General features: G+C 46.5%; 1 protein-coding gene across 1 annotated transcript in view; it reads left to right on the top strand.

The window, feature by feature from the left end:
• The window catches only part of TENM4 (teneurin transmembrane protein 4), a 490,922-nt gene that overhangs the window by 151,892 nt on the left and 316,886 nt on the right, over positions 1–22,144 (top strand). Inside the window, exon 3 of the mRNA XM_081952366.1 lies at positions 16,492–16,576. The gene's annotated coding sequence lies outside the window, so the exon portion shown is untranslated. The remainder of the gene's footprint in view (positions 1–16,491; positions 16,577–22,144) is intronic.

Raw genomic sequence — 22,144 nt, 5'->3', positions numbered from 1 at the left:
GACTGGCGTGAGTCTAGATAATCGGATTCGTCAAGGTGTCGTGGAAACTGCTGCGCCACCACATTCTCAACAACCTTCGCTAAAAAGGGAAGGTTGGAGACTGGACGGTAATTAGCTAGCTCCGTTGGGTCAAGTGAAGGCCCCTTAAGTAAGGGCCTCACCACCGCCTCCTTCAAGGCGGTTGGCAAGGATCCCTCACCCAATGAGGCATTCACCAGGCCCAGAAGCCAGCCTCGGGTCACCTCCCAAGATGCCAGTACCAACCAGGAGGGACACGGGTCCATTAAACATGTGGTGGGTCGCAGCCGTCCACGCAACCTATCCAAATCCTCGGGGGCAACAGAATCAAACTCCTCCCAGGATGGTCTCACAAGACTCGCTGTTGGCGGCCCGTCTGGTCCACTGAGGGGGGCCCATCCGCTCCGGATCTGAGCGACTTTGTCCTGCAGATATTCCCCAAACTCCTCTGCATGGAGGAAGGAAGGAAGAGAGGAAGGAAGGAAATAAATAAACAAGAGGACACAGGCAAGAAAGGTGGAAGGGAGCAGGAAAGAAGGAAGGAGGATTTCCCATGTCCCTGCCAGCTTCCTGGAAGAAAGCTCCATGGGGAATCCGGCAGGAAGTCAGAAATCCTTCCTGCCCCTCCTGTTGTTGTTGCTCTTATGCCCACCCGTGGCCATTCTGTTTGTCTGTTTAGGGGAGGCGATCTCTCTTTGCAAACCACGACCCAAACGGCACGTCTTGCCCAGTTCTTTCCTCACATTGTCTCTTTCACCCGCTTAACCTCTGGGACTCGTACAACGACTTCACCAGGCACAGGAGAGCTTTCCCCCCCCCCCATATGCCGCCTGCTTCAATATCCTGAAACCATTTACTGGGAGGGAGGGGGGAGGGAACCCTTAGCGTTTCCTAATGAGTACCAGTCGGGGGTCTCTGACTTGACAGGGTTTCCCCCCCCCCTCCTTGGCTGCTCCGGTCTTCTGGCGCAAGCTGCCATTTTAATTCCCCGCCAATCCTCCAGTGTAGCATCACTTTGACACATGGCTGAACATTAAACTCACAGCTTCCAGCATTGCGCTTTGTCGCATCTCTCGCCTGGGCTCTTTTGTAATTTTTGAACAGAGGTTCCTGGGCTGATGGGGGGGGGGGGGGGGCTAAGCAAGCTCACCTGTAATTATTTATTTATTTATTTTAGTAAGCCACAGGCAGACTTGTTTAGCTCTCTAATCACTCCGCCTTTAGGGATCCGGTCGCCACGCCAGGGGGGAAAAATACTTATATATTAGGGCCGTGCAACATGTCAGCTTCAAAGGCAGGAAGGGATTTTGGGCAACCCAGAGCATTGCTCTGCAGCTCCTTGAAATAAAGGCATGGCTAGTTTCCTGGGTACGAGTTGCAGTAGCTTAGGACAGCCGCGCCTTTCTGGATAAAGATACAGCTGCTTTAAGAGTATAGTAGAACAGAGCACAGAACAGAACAGAATAGAATCCGAAATAGAATAGAATAGAATCAATAGAATAGAAACGAAACAGAATAGAATAGAATAAGAAATAGAATAAGAAACAGAATAGAATCCGAAATAGAATAGAATAGAATCAATAGAATAGAATAGAAACAGAATAGAATAGAATAAGAAACAGAATAGAATCAATAGAATAGAATAGAACAGAATAGAATAACAGAGTTAGAAGGGACCCTGGAGGTCTTCTAGTCCAACCCCCTGCCTAGGCAGGAAACCCTATACCGTTTCAGACAAATGGCTATCCAACATCTTCTTAAAGACCTCCAGTGTTGGGGCATTCACAACTTCTGTTCCACTGATTAATTGTTCTAACTGTCAGGAAGTTTCTCCTCAGTTCTAAGTTGCTTCTCTCCATCCATGGCTTCTTGTCCTGCCCTCAGGTGCTTTGGAGAATAGTTTCTCTTCATTTCTCTAGTTTCTAAGGGCAATCCCTTAGATATCATGCCCACCCCCCAGTCCTCCTTTTCATCAAACTAGACCTGCCCAATTCCAGCAACCTTCCTTGGTATGTTTTAGCCTCCAGTCCCCTAATCCTCTTTGTTGCTTGAGCAGAGAGATGGACTAGAAGATCTCTAAGGACCCTTCCCACTCTGTTACTATAACCCTGGTCCCCACTGCTGTTGTAATCCGAGCACTACCTGTCATTAGTAGCTTTGTGAGACAAATCCTCACCGTTACCCCACCCTGTTTGGGAAATCATCCCTTCCTAATCGGTACATTATTCCATGTGGCTTCCTCTGTTATTAGATGGCGAGAAAGCATATCGCGCTAATGTCCACAGCTGGTGCTCCTTTTTAATACCATATGGGTCTCCGTGCAAGCAACTCGGCATTATGAACTCCGATAGAAACATTTATCTTAACAGGCTTCGCCCCACGGGGGTCCCTATCTTGTCACATGCGCACAGCAAGAAACGGTGTGAGGTTTTCGGGAGTCGCTGATGCTCTGTGGTTTAAATGAGATTCAGAAATGCCAGCTCGGGCTTGGACATGGCCTAGGCCAAGAAGAGGGATGTTGACAATTTGAAAAGAATTCAGCAGAGGAATGAAACTTTGAGCTGGTTTCACTGGAAAAACACTGGTTTGTCCTATGAATCAGGGGCCTCAGGCTGGCTGGGGAATTCTGGGAGTTGAAGTCCACAAGCCTTAAAGTTGCTAAGCTTTGAAGAGAGGGGAATTTTACGAGATGTTGTGTCCCACCAGCGCAGTAGATTCGGACAGTGAGGAGGTTGGGGAGGAACACGGGCCAGTCCTGGAGTCTAGGAAAGGCTCTGATGAGGGCTCTGTGTCGGAGGCAGAGAAGGGGGCCAGGGCCGTGTGCCAGTTATCAGCTGCCTTCAGAGTCAGACATCAGTGAGGCAGAAGAACAGCTGGAGCCTGTTCCCAGTGTGCGCATGTGCAGGGCTGCCAGACGAAGGGAAGAGCTATAGAACAGGAGTCGATTTGGGAGTAAGGCCACAGGTGGATGATGAATGGTCCCTCCCAGAGGGAATAAAAGGGGAGCGACAGGGGAGTGGAGTTTGCAGGAGGCCATGAGTTCCCTTCATTAGTTCGTGACTCTCCGAGGCTCCTTGCCACATTTTGCAGAGATCGGCCCGCAGGTTGCCACTACCAGTTCACCCAAACCGGTCTGAACCGGCTGAATACCACCTCTGGAGCCGTGGTGCCACAGTGGTAGAATGCAGTATTACGGGCTAAGAATCCACAACTGAAGGCAAATTGTTCCATTGATTGATTGTTTTTACTGTCAGGAAATTTCTCCTTAGTTTTAGGTTGCTTCTCTCCTTGATTAGTTTCCATCTGTTGCTTCTTGTCCTTCCTTTAATAGGTTGAATAACGAAGTTGGAAGGGACCTTGGAGGTCTTCTAGTCCAATCCACTGCCCAAGCAGGAGACCCAATACCATTTCAGACAAATGGCTATCCAAACTCTTCTTAAAAACCTCCAGTGTTGGAGAAGGAAGGAAGGAAGGAAGGAAGGAAGGAAGGAAGGAAGGAAGGAAGGAAGGAGAATAGCAGAATAACAGAGTTGGAAGGGACTTTGGAGGTCTTCTAGTCCAACCCACTGCCCAAGCAGGAGACCCAATACCATTTCAGACAAATGGCTATCCAAACTCTTCTTAAAAACTTCCAGTGATGGAGAAGGAAGGAAGGAAGGAAGGAAGGAAGGAAGGAAGGAAGGAAGGAAGGAAGGAAGGAAGGAAGGAAGGAAGGAAGGAAGGAAGGAAAGAAGGAAGAAGAATAGCAGAATAACAGAGTTGGAAGGGACCTTTGAGGTCTTCTAGTCCAACCCACTGCCCAAGCAGGAGACCCAATACCATTTCAGACAAATGGCTATCCAAACTCTTCTTAAAAACCTCCAATGTTGGAACAACTCACAACTTCTGAAGGCAGGTTATTTCCACTGGTTGGTTGGCTGATTGACTTCTTATAAACCCAGAAATTGTGGGGCTTATTTTCTGCCCATGAACTATAAAAAATCTCACCCCCAAACTCCTAACTCCTCCAATTTGTTATCCAGCCAGGTGGAACTTGCTGATGTGATTTACAGCTTCGGCTTGCAATACCCTACCAAAACGGTCTGGTTTTATTGCACCTTGTGACATTCCATTACAGCCAGTTTGGGACCTACGTCCAACTCGTGCTAAGTATGCTTTCGCTCTTAATTCTGCGCCGGCTACATCCTCCTCGTTTTTCTTTCGGCCAAGGAATTCCTTCGACAATTCAAAAAATCTTTTTTTTCCAATCAGAATTGTTGGCGAGGAATCATAAATTCCTGCCCTCGATGGATGGCTTCATGGCGTCTGCTCCTCCTGAACACCAAGAATTCAACGGGGAGGGGCACCTTCTCAGAGGGGCTTATATGAGCTTTCAATGAGGCCCATGTCTTTGTGCATGTGTGTCAGTATGCACACGTGTCTGTTTGTATGTCTGTCATTTATTGCACGTGGGGATAGGGAGGGAGTCGAAATGTTTGATCGATGCAGGGGTGGGATTGAAAAATTGTAGCAACCAGTTCTCTGCCCGGTTGCTAGGTGGGCGTGGCCATGGGGGCGTGGACTAGCCAGCTTCCTGCACCACGGAAGGGGGGGGCGTTTTCGCCCTCTCCAGGATCCAAATGGCTTCCCCCGGGCTCTGGAGGCCGGAAATGGGCCCGTTTCCAGACTTCCGGTAGTTCTGGGAGGCCCGTTTTCCACCCGCCCAGAGTCTCTGCGTGGGCCCTGCAATTTCCTTGCATCCAAAAAGGACCACTGTTCCCTTCCCACCAAAGGTGGTCCCTATTTTTCTACTTGCATTTTTATGTGCTTTCGAACACCTAAGTTGGCAGAAGCTGGGAAAAGTAACAGGAGCTCACTCCGATACGCGGCTCTAGGGATTCTAACCGTCAAACTGCCGACCTTTCTGATCGACAAGCTCAGTGACTTAGCGACTGAGCCATCGCATCTTTTCGGATAAATTTTATTAAAAGGCATCAACTTTATGAGCTGAAACTTGGTATAGGTGGTACCTGGCTCAACAGTAGTAACTGTGAGAGGAATCTTGGAGTCCTAGTGGACAACCATTTAAATAGGAGCCAGCCGTGTGCAGCAGCTGCCAAAAAAGCCAACACAGTTCTAGGCTGCATCAACAGAGGGAGAGAATCAAGATCACGTGAAGGGTTAATACCGCTTTATAAGGCCTTGGTAAGGCCACACTTGGAATACGGCATTCAGTTTTGGTCGCCACGATGTAGAAAAGATGTGGAGACTCTAGAAAGAGTGCAGAGAAGAGCAACAAAGAGGATGAGGGGACTGGAGACTAAAACATAGGAAGAACGGCTGCAGGAACTGGGTATGTCTAGTTTAATGAAAAGAAGGACTAGGGGAGACATGATAGTAGTCTTCCAATATCTCAGGGGTTGCCACAAAGAAGAGGGAGTCAAACTATTCTCCAAAGCACCTGAGGGTAGAACAAGAAGCAATGGGTGGAAATTAATCAAAGAGAGAAGCAATTTAGAACTAAGGAGAAATTTCCTGACAGAACAATTAATCAGCGCGGGGGGGGGGGGTCATGCAGGGGCGTGCCACATATGTGCGTGCCTCCCCGCTCTTCCCACATGTGCACGCGACCAGCATTCTCCCCCCCTTCTCCCCCCCCCCCCCCGCTTTTGGCACTCTTTTTTCACCCTCCCCAGGCTCCAGGGGCTTTCTAGGAGCCTGGGGAGGGCGAAAACAGCTTCAGGAATGGACTTCCAGTTTGCTCGTAGGCCGTTTTTCGCCCTCCGGAGCCTTCAGGGAAGCCTCCTGAAGGCAAAAAAATGGCCCTACGAGCAAACCGGAAGTCCGTTCCTGAACTTCCGGTTTGCCTGTAGGGCTGCTGTTTCGCGTGAAAAATGCCCTCAATAGAAGGCCGAAGGCAGCTCACTGGAGCTGACAGGCCAATGCCTCTCGTGCCCAGACAAATGGCTGGCACGCGCGCCATAGCTTCACGATCATGGGACTAGAAGACCTCCAAGGTCCCTTCCAACTCTGTTATTCTATTCTAAACTCACTTTATCCGATGCCCAGTGGCTAGCCCAGTGTTTCTCAAACTTGGCGACTTTAAGTCCTGTGGACTTCGTCCACAGGACTTAAAGTCGCCAAGTTTGAGAAACACTGGGCTAGACGGATGGGAGGATTTAAATTGGGGTGAGATGTGAAGGGAAGATTGCATGGTTATACGGATGTCAGTTACATGCGACATGGATCACAAGTGCCCTATCAATTAAAAACTGTCATGTGCTAAAACCCCATTGTGTTTCTTGAGACACTATTTGGAAATAGCTCGAAACCTTTTGTAGTATATGACTTAAGACTTTTTTTTCCCTGGGTGATGCTGCAAAAGTCTCATTTCCCCCCAGAATTGAGGTCCGCGACAAAGTGTCCTAGAAAACTGATATTACATCGTCCCAATTTTGAGTGTAGGTGTCAAATTTGTGCTCATTAATTCTTTCCTGAAAAGGTTGTCCCATGAACAGGGCATCTCCCTTAATTGACAGGAGACAGAAAAGAAACCAGAATAACAGAACTGGAAGGGACCTTGGAGGTCTTCTAGTCCAACCCCTTGCTTAGGCAGGAAACTCTATACCAATGTTTGTTCAATCTCTTCTTAAGAACCTCCACCCTATACCACTTCAGACAAATGGCTATCCAACATCTTCTTAAAGACTTCCAGTGTTGGGCCATTCACAACTTCTGGAGGCAAGTTGTTCCACTGATTAATCGTTCTCACTTTCAAGAAATTTCTCCTTATTTCCAGGTTGCTTCTCTCCTTGATTAGTTTCCATCCGTTGCTTTTTGTCCTGGCTTCATGTGCTTTGGAAAACAGGTTGATATCCCCCTCTTCTTTGTGGCAGTTCCCCAAATATTGGAAAACTGCTATCATGCAACCCTTAGTCCTTTTTTCCATTAAACTAGACATACTGAATTCGCGAATGTGGATAGGGGGATAATCTTTATGTTAATAAAACATGATAGAATTCTAGCAGTTGTACTTAGATAATAAAAATCAAATTGTAAATGTTGCATTAGTAGGAATTCCGCTCTATTAAATGAGGCACTTTTATCTAGTTAATTTATTGGTGGCCCTCACCTTGCAACCATTCATTTATGTTGAGATTCTAGAAAGAGTGCAGAGAAGAGCAACAAAGAGGATTAGGGGACTGGAGGCTAAAACATATGAAGAACGGTTGCAGGAACTGGGTATGTCTAGTTTAATGAAAAGAAGGACTAGGGGAGACATGATAGCAGTCTTCCAATATCTCAGGGGTTGCCACAAAGAAGAGGGAGTCAAACTATTCTCCAGCATCTGTAGGGCGTCCTGGTCCAATAGGGGGCGCAATTGGCGCACCAGGCGAACCTGGTGGAACGCCCCCCTTGCCACGGCTGCCACATGGTCATCCATCGACAACCGGGCATCTAGGAGGACGCCCAAATTATGCGCCCGTTCCACAGGGGGCAATTGCTCGCCCCCTATGGCCAGTGATGGAGTCCACTGGTTGAACCGAGGCGCCGGTAGCCACAGCCACTCTGTCTTGGAGGGGTTGAGCCTGAGTCTGTTGTCCCCCATCCAGACCCGAACGGCTTCCAAACACCGGGACATCATTTCGACAGCCTCGTTGGGGTGGTTTGGGGTGGAAATGTACAGCTGTGTATCATCGAGAGAGAGAGAGGGAGGGAGGGAGGGAGGGAGGGAGGGAGGGAGGGAGGGAGAGAGAGAGAGAGAGAGAGAGAGAGAGAGAGAGAGAGAGAGAGAGAGAGAGAGAGCCAACATAGTTGCCTAGCAGCTGAATTTCTAACACAGGAGGGATCTAATTGGCTCAGGTCAGAAATAAGACCTGTATTTTATCCAACATTGGCAAAACACAGTAATGTGAATTTTCCCTCCTTTCTTTTTTCCTCCTCCTCTTTTACTTTTTTACCCTGCAGGAAAATTAATTGCAGAAGGTGGGGGCTAGCTTTAAAGGGAATCAAGAAAGGACCGCTTTTATTCAATTTGCATCTCCCGGAATAAAGATCCTGTCAATTTGTTGAGGATTAGAGCATAAGCTTCCAGATCTCCTCGAGATGCATTCAAATTCCCCCACCCGCCATTTCATTATTTAAAGTCAAGCGTTAATGTTGTTTATACAGCGCTGTGGAGTTGGCGCCTGGAGAAGTTCTAAGGAAGTAGCTGGCAAATCTTTCTTAAGTTTTTTATTTTTTTCTACAAACATAGCGTTGTGTGAACTGTGTGGGACCAGGAGGGTTGGGTTCTGGCAGTGCAATAAAAGATGGCCACGCCTACATTGTTTGGGGGCGTGGCAGGCCTGGGTCGCTGCCAGTTCCAGCGACTTAGGCCGTTAAACCACTACTGGTTTGGTCAAACCAATCCAAACCAGTAGGAACACACCACTGGGGACCAGAGTATCTTACATTTTAGTACAAATAAAACAATATTCTTCATATTCAATACAATTAACAATCTTATAATCTTTAGTAATAATATAGATATTTTTGTTGAATTGTAACCTTTCCTTAATTATTCAATATTTCAATATTTCGATATTATTTTTAATGCCCATCACCATATTTTTGATATCACTCCTTTGACTACAAATAAAATACCAATAATCAAATTTGTAGTGTTTAACTAACTTATTCTAATAATAATAATAATGCACAGATTTGTATTGACTTATAATCTTGCATTGTTCCCCTTTCTAATTTTTAGTTATGCCACTGTTGTATTTAAAAGATATCCCTTTTCTAATCTCATTTTAAAACAAATAAAACAATGTTCATCTTAGTTAAGTTTGACAAGTTACATTGTTCTAATGATAATAATAACATGCATGTTTTGTTGAGTTCTAATCTTTCTTTATTATTTAGTTCAATAATTCAATAGGTTGTTTTCATGCCAATCAAATTCTACATATCACTCCTTTTATACTACAAATAGAATATTGATAATCATATTTGTTACATTTCAACAAATTTATATAGTTATACTAGTAATACACATATTTATATTCAGTTATAATCTTCAATCCTTTGCTTATTCAATATTTCTATATGTTATTTTCATAGCCATCACCATATTATTCAAACATATGGCAAATCTTTTCTTCTTCTTCTTTTACATAAAGGAAATGAAATCATGGTGTGTAAAAAACTTTTTAGTTGTTTGTGGCCTGGGTCTAGATCAGGGGTGTCAGACTCAAGGCCCGTGGGCCGAATCCGGCCCGCGGGCCATCCTGGAAAATGAAAGGGGCTGGTCCGCTTCACTTTGTCCCCGTCTACCCAATGCAAAGAGGAAACTAGCACTTTGGTGAGTGGCATGAAGCTGGCCACACCCACCCAGTCGGCCACACCTGCCCGGCCCCCCAAGGTCAATCACAGTCCTGATGCGGTGCTCAACGTTAGCAACTTTAAGATGGGTGGACTTCAACTCCCAGCATTCCCAGACAGCATGGGTGGTCGAACTCCCAGAATGCTGACTGGGGAATTCTGGGAGTTGCAGTCCATTGGTCAGCATTCTTCATTTAGTGACTGCTCAAAGTTAAAACGACTCTGAAAAATATAACTTACGACTATTTTTCACAGTTACGACTTTTGCAGCATCCCCGTGATCACATGGTCAAAATTCAGATGCTGGTTCATACTTACTTATTTATTTATTATTTATTTATTTATTTATTAGCGTTTATATACCGCCCCCTCTCCCGAAAGGGACTCGGGGCGGTGTACAGTCCGTATTAAAATACAACAGATTAAAACATAGAAATAACTACATAAATACATGTATGAGAGGAGGATAAAATATGCCAAATTGTACAGCTAATAAATAAATCGATACAAAAGTTTAAAATATCAGGTTAAATTTAAAACACTATCCCTCTAAAAACCAGTAAGAATGTGTATGCCAGGAGGTAGACGTTATAAATTATGCCAAACCAGCCAGTCGGAACAGGTGTGTCTTCAGTTTCTGTCGGAAGGAGCGGAGGTCAGTAGTGGTTCTAATGTCGGGGGGGAGGTCATTCCAGAGGGTTGGGCCCATCACAGAGAAGGCGACCGTTGCTGTGTCCCAAAGTTACATGATCCCCTTTTGCGACATGTTAAGCTAGATTCACTTAACAACTGGGTTACTCACTTATCAACTGCAGTGATTCACTTAACAACTGTGACAAGGAAGGTCAGAAAGTGGATATTGTTTAATAATATATACATGCTCTGGTATTGGTAAAAGCAACTTGGATATAATAGTCTAAACAGCAGGGGGGGGGGAAGCTTAGAAACTTTATTAATTGATTTTTTACTCAGAATATGTCATAAAAGTGTAATGTTATTGGAGGATTTTTGAAATAGCTAACAAATGCCATTAGGTGGTTGTGTTTTTAAGTATGAATAAGTTCAGGCAGAAGCACGTTCAAATAACTATATTCAAATGAGAATTGTGATATATTGATGGTAAGATATATAAAGATTTTTGATTTAAAGTGTATAATCTATGATGAACTACAAGTAATGACTATGGAAGAAATGCACGAAAGTTACTTGTAACCAATCGATACGCTTTCTACAAGATGTATTGAAGGATGATTCTTTTTGTGTGTGTTTATGTTCAATTAAAATAAAATAAAAATTCTTTAAAAAGAAGTGAGGCAAAAACTCACTTAAAAACGTTTCACTTAACAACAGAATGTTGAGGCTTAATCGTAAGTCGTAAGTTAAAGACTACCTGTACTTATAAATAAAGGAGAAAAGTATAGCAAGCATAAAGAGGTTCTTGCAAAATTAGTTTTGGATAAGGCTTCAAAAAGTTTACCTTAGTCTTTGTAATGATTTATAAGTATTTGAATGTCGCAGTTCTTATAGTTGATATTACTAGATGCATTCTATTTGGGAAAGCGTTAATTGTAACCATGCAAATGCTTTGGGTGTTGAAGCTTCCATTTTCAACATTTTCCTTGGTGAAATATTAATGCATCATAACTATTTCTTGTGCTTTAAAATAATCAGAATGGTGTAATCTTGACTCAGAGCATCATTTTCTCCCCAACTTGTTAGGACACCCTAGTTGCTCTGCAAAAATTATACTACAGCTATGTGTTTGCTAATTACCTTGTACCCAGTATGGTGCAAATTACACAGTCAATAGACTTGGAATCCATTATTTGTGGTTAATTGACGGCGTTTTCTGAAAGAACTCTATGATATTCAGCCTTTCGGTTTTCAAACGGGGAAGGCTATAAAAGTGTCGTTTCTTTATTTTCTCTTACCTCTGCTGATGGATGATGTCCTCTAATTTCCAAGTGACAAGTAAGATCAGAATCTTAAAAGCTCCTGAAATTTTGCTAGCTGTAAGAATGTTTTTTTCTCTCTCCATACTCCTATCGGTTACAAAGAGTTTAAAGGCAGATTTTGCTCAAGATAAAAAGTTGACTGGTCTCCATAGTTAAACCCAGTGGTGGGATTCAAATGATTTAACAAGCATTTCTCTGCCCTAATGACCGGCTAGCTGGGCATGGCCAGGGTGTGTGACTGGAAGCACTTGGCTTTCTGCATCCCCCTGGGAGCAAAAATGGGCCGCGGGGGGCCGTGGCACCCCCCCCCTCGCACCCCGTTTTGGGCCTAGTAGGCTTCCCTGTACTTATCTGGGAGCCAAAAGGGGATGTGTTAGGACTCCTGGAAGAGACGAGGCGGGAAGGGGCGGGTCCAGCCAGAAACTTAACAACATTCGTCCGAACCAGCCTGAACTGGCTGAATCTCACCACTGGTTAAACCTGTATATTACTAAAATTCTCATTTCTGTTAACTGAGGGAAACTGTGCATCACAAGGCAGCCATTTTGGAACGGAGATAATTCAAATGGGCTAACTGACAGAACGTGCCCAAAATGTAGGACGCACGACTCCCGCGGGATTGAAATTCGGAAACATTGCGGTTGTTTCCATCGTAAAATTGATGTTGATCTCGAGCAGTGTTGAAGCATAGACAATTCCCCTGAAGTTTCTAACCAAGACAGTTAAGTGAGTTTTGCCCCACCCCCCTTGGGCCACAGTTGTTAAGTTAATAATCTGGTTGTTAAGTGAGTCTGGCTTGTCAGAAGGTCGCACAAAGGCGTCCCATGACCACAGGGCACTGCGACCATCAATGCATCCGTTGCCAAGCCTCTGAATTTTGATCACGTGACCATGACCCATGCTGTGACCGTCACATGAAAGACGGTCGTAAGTCACTTTTTTCACTGCTGTTGTAACTGTGAAGGGTCACTAAACCAAAGCCTGCAAGTCCAAGACTGATGGCGATGGTGGAGATGATTTTAGGACTTAGCAGCAGGAAGTTGGGGTTGTTACAGGGGTGGTATTCTACCAGTTCGGACCAGTTTAGGCCAACCGATAGCTCCCACTATCAGCTCGTCCCGCCCACCCGCCCTTGCGCTATTCACACCTATATTCCCGTTTCTGAATTGGATTGCTGCGCTGCAGCTGTTTTCCTCCCTAGCGGAAGGTGATTTAGCTGCAAACTGGGCAACAGTGGTGGGTTGCAGGCGGTATGCCCCGATGCGGGCATACCGGTGCCTGCAAGGAGCACCGGGTACTATTCTGGTATGGTGCTCCAGAGGGCCCACCCGCCTGCCCGCCTTCCTTACCTGTATTTGAGCTCTTCGGTGCGGCACCTGCACAATGCACAATGCTCCGCCGAGCAGCTGGAGTGTCGCGGAGGCACCACAGGAGGTAAGGATGCTTGCGCGCACTGCGTGCATTCATGTGGTGGATGCTAGGCCCCGTTGCACCGTACCGGTTGCACCGGGATCCGGAATCCACCATTGCTGTGCACTTGTGTGCAGTGCGCAGTGCGAGCTCATTGAAACAGTTGTTAAACTGGTAGGATCCCACCCCTGGATTCTTTTTTTTTTTTTAAAGACTTTTGTACAAACAAATTTTCCCCCTTTTCACCCCCCCCCTCCACACAATATAAATCTCATACAACCCACCCCTGGATTCTTATCCCTGGAAGATGAGGGTCAAACTGTGAGTTGTGAATTCGGAGGGAATCTGAGGGATTTTAGGAAGGGACCTTATTTTTAAAACTGATCAGGATTATACAGGCAAAACGGGGCCTAAATCTAACGACATTTGCAGAGATGGCAAAAACTCTGGGTCTAGCTACCTTCCAGGGACACCGTCCCCCGGTCACTTTCCTACTGTGGGATGATGGCTTCCAGGGTGGCATCTCAGCAGTGTGGTGCCTAGCACAGGATGGGTTGAAATAGTTCTTTATTTGTATTGATTCTTTTACATTCTTAGTATACTCTAACGGAGAAGCAGTGGCGTAGCGTGGGGGGTGCAGGGGGTGCCGGCCGCACCGGGCGCAACATCTGGGGGGGGCGCCCTGACTCGCCCCGCGCCGCCCTTTGCCGGACTGTGGCCGCCTCTTTCCGCGCCCGGCTTGGCCCGTGAACTAAGCTTCCCGGCCCTGGCACGCCCAGGCCCCTCCTGCGCACCGCCTACCTCCCAGCGGAGCCGCCAAGACCCGCCGCGCCGCCCCCGCGGGAGCCGAAGGAGAGCGGCGCTGCGCTCCGTCTGCCCGCGGCTGCAACGCCACCGCGTCCTCCCGCTCTGCCTGGAGCGCCCCGGGGAGCCGGCGCCTTCCCGAAGCCCCCGGTGCGCCTCCCACCCCCGCGGCACCTGCTTCCCTTCAGTCGAACCTTTTCCCGCTGCCCTGTCGAGCTCCTCCTCGGGAGGAAGGCAGGAGGCCAGCATGGAGAGCCTCACTTGACTGATGCCGACCCAGGGGCAGCTGCAGTCGGGCCGCCCTCGGGTTAGGGGGCGCAAATTACTTGCCCCGGGTGCTGACAACCCACGCTACGCCACTGCGGAGAAGGTTTTCTGGGTGGTAAGAGAGAGGCTAAAAGATATCCGGTGCAAAAAACAAGGCTGAAATCAAGAATATAGGAGTAAATTTAGCTTGTTTTTAATACAGCCTTTCTCAGCTGAGGGAGGGAGAGACAGAGAAAGAGAGGGAGGGAGGGAGACAGAGAGACGGAGAAAAAGAAAGAAAGAAAGAAAGAAAGAAAGAAAGAAAGAAAGAAAGAAAGAAGATATGGAAAGGAAGGCAGAAAGAAAGAAAGAAAGAAAGAAAGAAAGAAAGAAAGAAAGAAAGAAAGAAAGAAAGAAAGAAAGAGAGGGAGGGAGGGAAGTAAGGAGGGAGGGAAACAGAAAGAGAGAGAGGGAAGGAAGGAAAGCAGAAAGAAAGAAATGAAAGAAAGTGAGAGGGAGAGATGGAAAGAAAGGAAGGGTGGGAGGAAGAAAGGAAGGCAAAAAGAAAGAAATGAAAGACAGAAAGAGAGAGGGGGAAGGAAGGAAGGAAGGAAAGAAGGAAGGAAGGAAGGAAGGAAGGAAGGAAGGAAGGAAGGAAGGAAGGAAGGAAGGAAGGAAAGAAGAAAAAAAGGAAGGAAGGAAAGGTTTTTTTAGCTCACATTCAGTGCCAAACCAGCCCAGTGATGGGATTGTTCCATGCCACAACTCAGCTGTTCACCTACCGCTTTGCGCTTGTTGTAAAGCTTGTAAAACATGGATTGTGTAGCTTAGAAATGAATTTGCTTTCTGAAGTTTTTGTTTAATTTGCCATTTTTACACAAGGAGCTGCATGAGATCTGAAAATTATTTCATGAGTTCCTCCAGGCTAAACACATTGAGGAAGGTTATTTTAGTAGGTTGTGTATTTATTTTTGTCCAATCTTAATCCCAATGAAATTATTAGTTTTATTTTGGGGCGGGTGGGCAGTGGAACCCACAAATCACTTATTTTAGAGCGGGTTGCAATAGTACTTTTAAAATCCCCTGGAATAGTTCAGCCGATAAACCTTTCCATTTGTGTTTTATTGAACAAGGGTTTTAAAAACATAGTATAATGTTGTGTGTGAACCTGGCCTAAATACTGTATCAGCTTCTCTGGGTGTTTTTTTTTTTTTTTAATCAGCAGCTTAGTCAGAATTGCTCTCAATTAAACGAAATGTGTGATGATCCTCTTGCCTTTTTCAATTTCTATTTAAATAGAAGTTTCAAATCAGTTTTTTCCCACTCAGTTACGTAAGTCATGTTGTCACAATTGTTTTGATTTTTCTAGTTCACGTGGAGAAAAGAAGCATTACGTTTATGCTTCTAAGAACAAGAATTGACTTTTACAGTTGATATTAAGCATTATTATGATGTGCTTATTAAACTCTGCTATTTCCATACCCATGTCCAGCAGTACAATATAAAAAAGATGTGGAGACTCTAGAAAGAGTGCAGAGAAGAGCAACAAAGAGGATTAGGGGACTGGAGGCTAAAACATATGAAGAACGGTTGCAGGAACTGGGTATGTCTAGTTTGATGAAAAGAAGGACCAGGGGAGACATGATAGCAGTCTTCCAATATTTCAGGGGTTGCCACAAAGAAGAGGGAGTCAAACTATTCTCCAAGGCACCTCAGGGTAGAACAAGAAGCAATGGGTGGAAACTAATCAAGGAGAGAAGCAACTTAGAACCGAGGAGAAATTTCCTGACAGTTAGAACAATTAATCAGTGGAACAGCTTACCTCGAGAAGTTATGAATGCTCCAAGACTGGAAGTCATTAAGAAGATGTTGGATACCCATTTGTCTGAAGTGGTGTACGGTTTCCTGCCTAGGCAGGGGGTTGGACTAGAAGACCTCCAAGCTCCCTTCCAACTCTGCTATTGTATTGCATTTTATAGTACGAAAATATCAAAGCAAGGAGGCTCCATTGATGTTGCAAAGAAAATAGCCCAATATTTTGAATATGTTATACATGTTCAGTGGTTTTTTTTTAATTCATCCATTACTATCTAGACTTGTGATGGCAAACCTATGGCATGCCTTCTCTGTGGACATACGAGCTATCGGCCCAGCTTAGCTCCACCATGTGTGTACCCATGCCTCCAGCTAGCCAGCTAGGTTTCAGGTCTCTGCTGCATATGCGCAGGGGGGGGGGGGAAGGTCGCATGTACAATACAATGGCAGAGTTGGAAAGGACCTTGGAGGTCTTCTAGTCCAACCCCCTGCCTAGGCAGGAAACTCTATACCGTTTCAGACAAATGGCTATCCAACATCTTCTTAAAGACTTCCAGTGTTGGGGCATTCACAACTTCTGGAGGCAAATTCTGTTCCACTGATTAATTGTTCTCACATGTGCATTGCATTCTGTGTGCTTGCACATGCTTTTGGCACATGGTGAGAAAAAGATCAGCCATCACTGATCTAGACTTTATCTGCAGTTGCTTTGGAGAGCAAGACACTGGCATATTAAAAAAAAGCTCACTTAATAACCATTTCGCTCAGCCACAGAAGTTTTGGGCTCACTTATGGGGGGCAAGTCGAAGGCCGATTATTTTTCCTTGTTATTATTATTCCCGTATTTCTTAAAAAAGAAGGGCTGGTACTTATTCCGTTATTCTTTTCTCCACAGGTAAAGTGGAAGTAGAACACACCCAGGACGAGGCTGCCGACTTCAAGCACCATTTGATGGATTATTCTTAAGATACTTCCAACAGGTGAAGTACCTTACTTCTCACTCTGGATATTAATGTTGTTCTAGAACAGCGGTCCCCAACTGGTGGCCTGTAGACCACAGGTGGTCCATAAGAAAGTTTTGATGGTCCATAGAAAAATTATTTGCGTTTTTTATATTGCACTCAATCAGGGGTCCTCAAATTATGGCCCCTGGGCTGGATACGTGCAATGAAGGCTTTGTTGCTGCAGAGTCTCCCCCTTCAGGGTCTTTCTGTGTGGGTCGGAGGGGAGCAGAAATTCTGACTTGGGGTCTCCTTCAGCCTCCTGGTGGGGGGTTTTGGGCGAAGGCTGGAGGGAAGAGCCGCTGGTGGCGAAGAGCCGGAGGGCCTCGTTCCAGTGGGACTGCATCATGGTCTGGAACTGGCTGACCATCTCAGCCCGCTGAGCCTCCAGGCGCCAGTAACTGGCCTTGCAGTTCCATAGGTCGTCCCTCTGCTTGGAAAGCCTATGCTCGTAGTCCTCAGTGAGGTGCTTCTGTTGAGCCTCCTTCTCGGTCAGATTCAATTTGAACTGAGCTGTTTTGCCAACTCTTTCTCGTGGTGGCTGCTTAACTCCAGCAACTGCTTCCTATTGGGGCCCTAAGGAGCCCAGGTGGACAGGCATAGAGGGGCTGGGAGGGGAGGGGCGAGTAGAGGCTAGCAAGGCACCCCTTGACCGGAGTGACATCGAGTTGGCCACACCCACCCAGTCACATGATCCCCTAGCCACACCCACCCAGCCGGTCATTATTGGTCCGCGGGATTTAAAATGATGAATTTAGTGGCCCCGGAGGCCCGAAAGGTTATTGACCCCTGTTCTAGAACTCAATTTCATTGAGGGCCACATCAGGACTGCGGTTGATCTCAGTGGGCAGGTCGCGTGTGGCTGATTAGGTGGCTGTGGCCGACGGGATGGGCATGGCCAATTTGACGCCCCTCCCCAAACTCTGGCAGGCCGGCCCCATGGGCTGGATCCGACCACATCGCGGGCTGCCTCTGTCCCTTGGGACGGGAGTTTGACACCCCTGTTCTAGAAGGCATTCAAAAGGAATCCTTATTGGGATTTTGGGATTCGGCTTTGCAAAATTCTCTTGGCAATTGATGGCATCCCAGGAGCCACCAACAATAAGCGAGGAGCTGCTGAGCTCTGTATAATGACGATATCGTACATCTGTCGACTGTTGTAAGATGCCGGCCTTAAAGACCCTCAGTGCTTCTTTGCCTCCCATTGAGGATCAGAGTAAACATTCCTCCTTTCTCTGGCTGATGGCAGTATTAACATCTATTCAAAAAATTCCCCTCGTGCACGGTCTTTTTCAAGAGGCAACTGGGCTCCCTTTGTTTTTCCTTGAAGGCGTTTCGCTTCTCGGCCCAGAAGCTTCTTCAGTTCTGAGTGAACGGTGGAGAATGGGAGGATTTATATTCTTTGCAATCCTCTGGTCGTTGGGATTCTCTCTGAGGGTCACCGAGGCCGCTTGGAGGTTTATCTCTGCCCCTTGGGCCATCAATTGAGTGTGGAGCCTTCTTATGCGGTGCATCTTTCAAAATTTCTGAACTTCAACTCCCAGAATTCCCCGGAAAGTCTCCTTCCTGTCAGTCTCCTTCCTTCCTACGAGCCACAGTTGCACAGTGGTTAGAGTAGGGTACTGCAGGCTACTTCTGCTGACTGCCGGCTGCCTGCAATTTGGCAGTTCGAAACTCACCAGGCTCAAGGTTGACTCAGCCTTCCGTCCTTCCGAGGTGGGTAAAGTGAGGACCCAGATTGTTGGGGGACAATAAGATGACTCTGTAAACTGCTTAGAGAGGGGCTGTAAAGCACTGTAAAGCGGTATATAAGTCTAAGGGCTATTGATTGCTATTCCTTCTTTCTGGCTCAAAAATGTAGTTTAGATATGAGAAACTTTCTTTTGCTCTGCTTTGAGATAGACCAGGATGGGCAAGCCATAGCCGCAACATCTCATTGGCAGGTCCTCGCACCCCATGAACGGATGAGTGGAGGTCATCCAGGTAGTCCTTGACTTACAACCATTTGTTTAGTGTCCATTCGAAGTTACAACAGCACAGGAAAAAAAGTGTTTTATGTCCGTTTTAACGACCATTGCTGCATTCCCATGGTCATATGATCCAAATTCAGACACTTGGCAAACTCCGTATTTATGACGGCCGCAGTGTCCCGGGTTTACGTGATCCCCTTTTGAGACCTTCCTTGCTTGCTATCAGCTGCCATAGTAACGGGGAGGGAGGGGGCTTATGGTATTTGGAAGGGGAAGCGTGCTGGTGGAGGCATCTCGAAAGACGGGGTTTTGTTCTTACCATCTTCTGCGCATGCTGAAGGCTCGTGTTTTGGCCAAAGTCAACCGTCTCTGCATACCAGCTAAATGAGACCACCTGAAGATGCACCCCACATGACACCCTTGGGGGTTGGAGATTGGACATTGAGCCGGGCTAATTGGGGGGGAGGGATTTTGGTAAACATTTAATATGTACAAGTTCGTGCTTTTTTGCCTCAGATCTTGCTTCATTTTCGCTGTTGTCATTTCATACCCAGTCGAAGTACCTTTTCCCTAAATAAATGGATGTTGAATGAGGCACGCCTCACAGTCGATGGGGAAGACCTGATTCACTTAACAACCATGATACTAACTTTACAGCAGCAGTGATTCACCGAACGACTGCTGGCGAGAACGGTTGTAAAATGGAACAAAGCTCACTTAATAAATGTCTCCCTTCTCCACAGAAATTTTGGGCTCGACTCTGGTCGTAAGTCGAGGACTACCTGCATCTCATGTGTGTGCACCAGTACTGGGTTCCGGATCCCGTCACAAGCAGTACGCTGCGACGGGGCTAGGCGTGCCACCGCCCAGCAGCACTCCGCTGCTCGGTGGAGGTCACGCAGGCGCAACATGCTGTGCGTGAATGCGCAATTGGCCTGTTTGCATCAAAAAGCAGTAAGAAAGGTGGGCGTGCGGGCCAAACGAGCCACTGTTCCAGTACGGCGGCCACTGCTCCCAGCTACCACCGATACGTCCGTACTGGGCCATACCGCCCAGACCCCTCCACTGGTGTGCGCGCACAGACCCTCCTCCATCCTATTCGATGCCTGGACTGCATTACCCCTGCATCTTTTTTGTCCCCTCTCTTAATATAGTGAAAATAAATAGATGATACTTTTTTCCCCACCTATCCAAGAATTGATAGAGGTGATTGATGCCGAGATAGATTTCCAGCTATTATGGCTGTTTGGATTCGGGGGGGGGGGGGAGAGGGGCTGGGGGCGGGGAGAGAGAAGAAAGATAAAAAGTTGAACATAAGTGAAGGCAATGCAACATCTCAAGTCAACTACATCTGTCACCCAATATTAATGAAAAGTGGCCAATAGTTATCTGAGTACACTCTCTGCTACAAAATACTGTTTTTCCACCTGCCTCTCTTTGCAGATAATAACGTGCTTTGTTGCTACAGGACCGTCCCTCCGAAGAGAATCTCGGTATTTTGACAAATGTTAGTGAATTAAATTGGAAAATAACTGAGTATTACTAGCCCGAGGTAATAAATGACAATTGTGAGACCCTGGATGTTAGTAACGTCATCCGCGTTGGAAGGATGGTGAACATCTGAAAAGCCTCAGTGGTGGAATTCAAATAATTTAAGAACAGGTTCGCTGCCCTAATGGCTGGGTGGGTGGGTGTGGGCGTGATGGGCGTGGCCAAGGTTGTGTGAGAGGCAGCACTCGGCCTTCTGCACCCCCCTGGGAGCAAAAATGGGCCACAGGGAACCCCTTCCCCCGTGCCCTGTTTTGGGCCTAGTAGGACTCCCTGCAGACTCCTAGGAGCAAAAACAGGCCACGAGGGAGCCACACTGCCCGCCCAACACACACACACACACACATTTGGGGGCCTAGTAGACTTTCTTGCAGGCTCCTGGGAGCAAAAACGGGGCATGTGGGGACTCCTGGACTCCAGCCAGCAATTTAACAACCGGTTCGCCTGAACTGGCCTGAACCGGCTGAATCCCACCACTGGGCTGCCTCCAACTGGGTACTTCCTAAATAAATTGGATTACATGTTCCATGATTCCCAAGCAGCACAGCTGTGCTGAGTGAAGCTCACATGTCTTGTAGTCAAACCATTTTGGAGACTTCAGCCGGGATAAGCTCACAAATAACCGCTGGAGATCAGAAATGGCATTAATACCAACATCAGACTTTGGGTGCATACTCCTGGATGACCACAAGGGGTCAGAATAAGCCTGTTTTTCAATATTTGCTGCCATCTAGTGGCCTGATCTGATAGTCCTATAGGGGATCACACCCAACCCTACATTTAGCAACCAGTCAAAAATGACAAAGAAGGCTTTGGGAAAAAAGCGACTTACGATCGATCCTCGCACTTGTGACCATTGCACCATCTCCATGTCGAGTTCAAAATCCAGCCCCTTGGTGACTTGTGTCTATTTATGATGACATCCAGGGTCAAATAGCATCGTTTGTGACTTTCCCTGCTGGCCTTTGACAAGCAAAGTCAATGGGGGAAGCTGGATTTGGTTAACAACCATTGATTCACTTACCAGCTGCAGGGTTGCGCTGAAGAAACTTGGCAAAAAGACCCCAAGGTGCTTTTCCAAGAGGCAAGTGGACTTTCTTGTTTTTGAAGGTGTTTTGCTTCTCATCCAAGAATCTTCTTCAGTTCTAACTGAATGGTACCGAACGGAAGGATTTATAATCCTTGCAGTCACCTGGTCGTTAGCATTCTCTCTGAGAGTTATTGAGGTCAATTGGAGGCCAAGATGTTTCCACGCCCATCTGCACTACTCAGGTGACCCTGAGGAGACGGGAGGAAACCTCCAAGTGGCCTCAACGTCTCTCTAAAAGGATGCAAATGATGGCAAGGAATATAAATCCTTCCGTTCCCTCCTTGAGTCAGAGCTAAAGAAGCTTCTTGGATGAGAAGTGAAACATCTTCAAAGAAAAAAACACACAAAAGCAATCCAGTTGCCTCTTGAAAAAAAGCACCTTTGGGACAACCATGAATCTCCATAGACACAAAAAAAGGGTAATAAAATTAGCAAAAAGAGATAATAAAACTGGGCACAATTCACTTAAGAACGCCTTACGTCAAGGACCACCTATCTTGAGGACCTTCTGCCTGAATTTTCTTTCTTGTGGCTGCTGTACAACATCGTTTTATCACTGGATATGCCAGGAATCAAACGGAGACATTTTTCTGCATGTAAAGTTAGGCCTGTCACCAGTAGTGGGATTCAGGTTCACACTGGTTCAGGAGAACTGGGTGTTAACTTTATGAGCAGTTTCCTGAACTGGTTGTTGGAAGAAATTATTAGGGCAGAGAACAGGTTGTTAAATTATTTGATTCCCACCACTGCCTGCAACCCCTGTCCATTACAGTTCAATCCTAATTAAACGTGCATTATTAATACACGCGGCTTTTTAAAGGCTTGCAGAGATCGGACGCGTTGCTGGGGCGGCTTTTTAAACACGTTTTTTTTAAATGGTTGAACGATAAGAACAGGGACCTCAGATCTGAACTCCTTTTACCAAGAGCAACCGGGGGC

This window comes from Natrix helvetica, assembly GCF_964273705.1.
Source record: "Natrix helvetica genome assembly, chromosome: 4".
In the NCBI taxonomy this organism is placed as follows: domain Eukaryota; kingdom Metazoa; phylum Chordata; class Lepidosauria; order Squamata; family Natricidae; genus Natrix; species Natrix helvetica.
Note: the sequence above shows the minus strand (reverse complement) of the source record. Positions and strands in the feature narration are given on the sequence as shown.